Below are 6,000 nucleotides of genomic sequence, written 5' to 3' on the forward strand. Positions count from 1 at the left end.
CCTAAAAAAACTTAACTCTAAGAAAATAATGTTCAGAAACTCAAAGAGAAAAAGGTGATTTGATCACATGGATCACTCCGTTTATGAATAGCTCCTATATAGTGTCATTCAGTCACACACATGTGCACCATGTCAGTGCTGGCGCATTTGGCGCTCGAGTGCAGCTGACCATAGCAAGTGATCCTCTGATTTTTTTTGCGGGTATTTCTGCTTTTCCTCTATTATTAGTTTCTAGTAAGTTTTTTTATTTTCTTTTCAAAGAGACAAACTATCATTTATTGAAAAAGTGAACATTTTCCAAGAAAATACAACAATGGTTAAAAAATTCGACTTTTTTCCAATATATTGTGAGGTTTGAAAAAAAAACCTAAACGCTTTTGAAATTGGTAAATATTTTGGAAAAGTCTGAATTTCTTTAGTTTTTCAGAATACTTTTTGAAAAAACTAAAATTTTGAAATAAAATAAAACTATAAAAAGAAATAGAAAATATTTCGGTAGAGTAAACGATAAAAAAAGCAAAAGAAACGAAACACCTGATAGGAACCTTCAAAAAGCTTCCCTAAACCAGGAAATCTGAACTTAAAATTTCTTAAAAGCACCATGCCAAGTTGTTCTCGTTTTTTTACAAATTTTGTAGTTTTGGAGTTTTCTCGATCAAAAAAGACCGATAAATGGACGGATGTGTCGCAACTTGCATACGGTGCCTGAAATCATTCAAACTTGACACAAAGCCAAACATGGCATGGCACTTGCTTGCGAAAGTTGGATTCAGTTGAAGGATGCCAAAAATGTACCATGTTCAACTGAGGGTGTTCGGACCAGCAGGCTCTATCGAGAGCACATTGTTTTTTGAGATCCTTGAAATGACCCCAATTTTTTTCATGGCCTTGTATTACCAATTCAGTCACCATGCCAAGTTGTTTGGTTTTTGACAAATTTTACATTTTTTGGAGTTTTATCGGTCAAAACAGACTGGTAAATGGCCAGACGCCTCGTAACATGCATACGATGTCCGAAATTGTTCAAACCTGACATGAATGACTATCATTGGCATGATGTCCAAAACTAGACCATACATAATGGAGGATGTTTGGGTTGGCAAAAAGGATATGTCTGAGAGCATGTTGTTTCTCGGCATCCTTCCAATGGCTCCATATTTTCCACGAGCTTCTATGACCAATTCAACGCGCCATGCCAAGTTATTTGAGTTTTCTATAATTCTTGCATTTTTGTACGGTTTTCTCAGTGAAAATGGCCGAGAACAGACGTGACGCAACTTGCATACGATGTCAAAATTCGTTCAAACCAGGCATGGATGCCGATGCCTACTATGGACATGCCCACCTACTCAGAAAAGTTGGATCATTTCATACATGTCCAAAAAATATACCACGTTCAATCGAGAGTGTTTTGGTAGGCAAAAGGTCAGAGCACGTTTTTTCAGCGTCCGTCAAATGACCCCAATATTTTTCTATGAGCTCATATGACCAATTAAAGGCACCTTGCCAAGTTGTTTAGGTTTATGTTTTTTTCTTTGCATTCTCTCAAGTTTTTCTGTCAAAAAAGGCCAATAAATGCCAGTCGTGTCGCAACTTGCATATGGTGTCGAAAATCGTTCAAAACTGGCATGGATGCCTATCATGGGCATGCCCACCTACTTGCAAAAGTTTTAGCCATTTTTTGTTATTCCAACAATATTTAAGATTTTTGAACAGGTTTCAAACAGAATAATAGAGTTCAAAAATGAGAAATATGAATTGACGTTAAAAGGAAAGCAAACAAAAAAATGGAAAGGAAAAAGAAAAAGGCTTAGCCTTGGCCCAATTAGGTGACCACATCGCTCTCGTCGAACGCCTATTGGGCGGCCCAAGCGTTCGCGGATTTGAAAAAGGTTCATCAATTTTGAAAATAAATGTTCTCAAATTTGTAAAAAAATGCATGCTTTAAATAAGTTCGTCAAAGTTGAAAAGAGTTAGTAGATTTTAAAAAAAGTTCACGGATTAGAAATCAAGTATCACAAATTTAAGAAAATGTTCAAGATTTTAACGGACACAGATTAAGAAAAAAATCACAATTTAAAAATAGTTCACTATTTGTTTTAAAAATAGAATGGAAAAAATAAAATGAAAGAGAAAAATAAGAAAACAGAAGAAAAATCATAGTTTATTCCTGGATGTTAAGTCTAAATCTCCCCGGTATTGAAGCAGACAAAATCACTGTTTAAAAAAAAGAATGTCAACAAGTTTAAGGCCAGTGTCTCCACTATGCACCAATGTGATTGTGAGTCTATCAGCTTCTGCTAAACAGGGCCATATGGAGTTCACAAACGTGAGGCTTTTTTCCCAACTTTCACTTAAAGCATAGAGGAATGTAAAAGCTCAAACAGCAACATTCCATTGCTAATTAAAACAGCTCAAACAGATCACAAACTAATTGCTCACTGCATCTTCAGTTTCTTCTTCGCCTTCGCTAGCCAAACCTTTCTCTTCCAGTGACACCAAAAATCAGTTTCCATCTCCTGATCACACGGGTGGGATAACAGCTGAACACCAACCCATTTACATAATGTCCAATGACAGAATAAACAGGGTAAAGTCTGATTTTAGTCCCGGATTAGGAAGATAATTCTGACCACCACCCCAGCTTAGCAACATCAGAACCAAACAACAACAACAACAACCTGTTACTCCCAATCAGAGAATGATATGCAGCTCATCCCATCGATCTCAGCTGTCAAAATTACTGCAGCAACTCAATTGTACAGTTTAACACAAAGTATCTGAACAAGTTACAGCCCAATCTCTGAACCAGTAAACGACACTGAAACTAGATATATACTAGCTCACAAACATGAGTATACATCACAACTTCTACCAAACCTGGGAAATGGTGAAGGAGATAATTTGCATTACAAGTATCTGAAGGTAAAGGTCAAACTTGAACCAAGCCGACTGATTGCAATCCACGCATGCAACAGAGGATCAAATATATTGAAGACATTGATTGACGACAAACTAATTAAAAGCATGGTCAATTTCCAGATCTGCAAAGGGAATATTGATCTAGTCTGGCTGTGGCAATGCTAGGCTAAAAGCTAGCAAACGCACAAGCATGAGGGCACGCTCTAATAGTAGTACTAGGCATACATGGCACAACATGTAACAGCATGTAAATTATTCTGAGTAGAAAAAAATTAATTGATACTAACTAACTTTGTATGTACTAACACTAGTAAAAAAGGGTCTAATGTGCAGCTCATTAGTCCCGGTTTGAAATTGAGCCATTAGTGCCGGCTCCAACGGCTAGGCGGGCCGCTCTCAGTAGTACCGGTTCGTGGCGAACCTTTAGCACCGGTTCATGCCACGAACCGGTACTAAAGAGAGTGGTGGCAGAATGTTGTCAGACTGGGGCCCGTCCAGCACCTTTAGTACCGGTTCGTTCCACGAACCGGTACTATAGGTCATCCTACATATAAACCCTTCGTCCAGCTCGCTCTGTTCTTCCCCCTTTCCCCTGTCCTCTCTGTTCTTCCTCTCTTCCCCTCGAGCTCATCACACATTTTGCCCAAATTTTGTTAAGATTTGAAGGCCCCCATCCATTCAAGTGATCACAAAGGTTAGCAACTTTGTCCTTTCATCTCTCATTGCTAGATTAGCTCTTGCAATGCTTTATATAGTGATTAATTTGTGGGTTTTAGTAATTTGGAAGGAAATATATGTGGTAGTTTATTTGATTTATATGCAATTTGAGCTTAAAATAACTCTTAGTTTGCATATGTAGGTGTGGTTTACTTAGTGCCTTCCCGTCTCCGTCGTAACCACCGTCGATCGTCCGCACCGACCCGTCGCCGGCACCACCTTGTGGTGAGCCTCTTGTTCTTATCTTTTTTATATATAAAAATCATGTTTGTGTGATTTAGATATATAATTACTTGTATAAATATCTTACCCGTACGTTGTTTGTTATACATAGTGCCATGGTTTTGATATCCGTCCCCGTGGGCCCTCGTCCGTGTTATGATTCGGATGTGGTATATTCTCTTTTAAAACTATTTATTGCATTTCGTGTTTATGACAAATTATGCCCATCAAGTTGACATAGATATTTTTATCTAGGAGGTATGTGAACCGGAAATTCCAACCGACCCTATTGTCGAGAGGTTAAATTTAGTTGAAAGAGAAAATGAGTATTTGAAAGAAAAATTGAAAATAATTGAGGGGGAGAAGATGGAATTGGAGTTGCATGTTGCCGATGTCGTCGATGATCACAAGATCAAGATGGACAAAATGCGGTTGAAGATTAGAAAGATTAGAAAATATGCCATTGATAAGTGAGGCTTGGTATCATTATGTTGTTGGATCAATTGTTACCTTAGTTGCAATTTTGATCGCATTTGTTGTTGCATTTAAATGCTTTAGCTAGAGAGTTATTTGTATGTTGCATTTAATTGTTGTATGAACTTTATGTATGAACTTGTATTAATTTGGTCTATTCGGTGGTGTGTAATGAAGATGCACCAGCAATGGATGTACGATGACCGATGCTCTCCCCAGTTCGTTGATGGCATGCATACTTTTCTGATTGCGGCTCAGGAAAACAAGCGGGCGGATGGTTTTATGCCTTGTCCATGTGCTGGCTATAAGAATGATTACAATTACTCTAACTCAAGAACCATTCATGTCCACCTATTTGAGTCCGGTTTCATGCCCCACTATAATGTTTGGACTAAGCATGGAGAAAAAGGGGTTATGATGGAAGACAATGAAGAAGAAGAGGACGATGATAGCTATCCTGGCCATGGGTTCCCTGAATACGATGATACAACAATGGGGGAAGAAGCTGAGCCGGCCATGCGGGAAGAAGCTGAAGAAGAGGCATCAGATGAGCCCGCTGATGATTTAGGTCGGGCCATTGCCGATGCAAAGAGAAACTGCGCAAGTGATTTGGAGAAGAAGAAGTTGCAGCGCATGTTAGAGGATCACAAGAAATTGTTGTACCCAAATTGCGAAGGTGACAAGAAAAAGCTGGGCACCACACTGGAATTGCTGCACTGGAAGGCAGAGAATGGTGTATCTGACAAGGGATTTGGAAAGTTGCTGGTAATGATAAAGAATATGCTTCCAAAGGACAACGAATTGCCCGAGAGTACGTAAGAAGCAAAGAAGGCTGTCTGCCCTCTAGGGTTAGAGGTGCAGAAGATACATGCATGCCCTAATGACTGCATCCTCTACCGCGGTGAGTACGAGGATTTGAACGCGTGCCCGGTATGCGGTGCATTGCGCTATAAGATCAGCCGCGATGACCCTGGTGATGTCGAGGGCGAGCGCCCCAGGAAGAAGATTCCTGCCAAGGTGATGTGGTATGCTCCTATAATACCACGGTTAAAACGTTTTGTTCCAAAACAAAGAGCATGCCAAGGCGATGCGATGGCACGGAGAAGACCGTAAGAAAGACGGAAAGTTGAGAGTACCCGCTGATGGGTCGCAGTGGAGAAAAATCGAGAGAAAGTACAGGGAGGAGTTTGCAGGTGACCCAAGGAATGTATGGTTTGGTCTAAGCGCAGATGGCATTAATCCTTTTGGGAGCAGAGCAGCAACCATAGCACGTGGCCTGTGACTCTATGTTTGTATAACCTTCCTCCTTGGTTGTGCATGAAGCGAAAGTTCATTATGATGCCAGTGCTCATCGAAGGCCCTAAGCAACCCGGCAACGACATTGATGTGTACCTAAGGCCATTAGTTGAAGAACTATTACAGTTGTGGAATGGAAAAGGTGTACGTGTGTGGGATGAGCACAAACAGGAAGAATTTGACCTAAAGGCGTTGCTGTTCGTGACCATCAATGATTGGCCTGCTCTCAGTAACCTTTCAGGACAGACAAACAAGGGATACCGCGGATGCACGCACTGTTTGGATGATACCGACAGTATATATTTGGATAGTTGTAGGAAGAATGTGTACGTGGGACATCGTCAATTTCTTTCGAGCAGGCATCCCATA

The sequence above is a fragment of the Triticum aestivum genome, chromosome 1D, assembly GCF_018294505.1.
Source record: "Triticum aestivum cultivar Chinese Spring chromosome 1D, IWGSC CS RefSeq v2.1, whole genome shotgun sequence".
NCBI classification, from domain to species: domain Eukaryota; kingdom Viridiplantae; phylum Streptophyta; class Magnoliopsida; order Poales; family Poaceae; genus Triticum; species Triticum aestivum.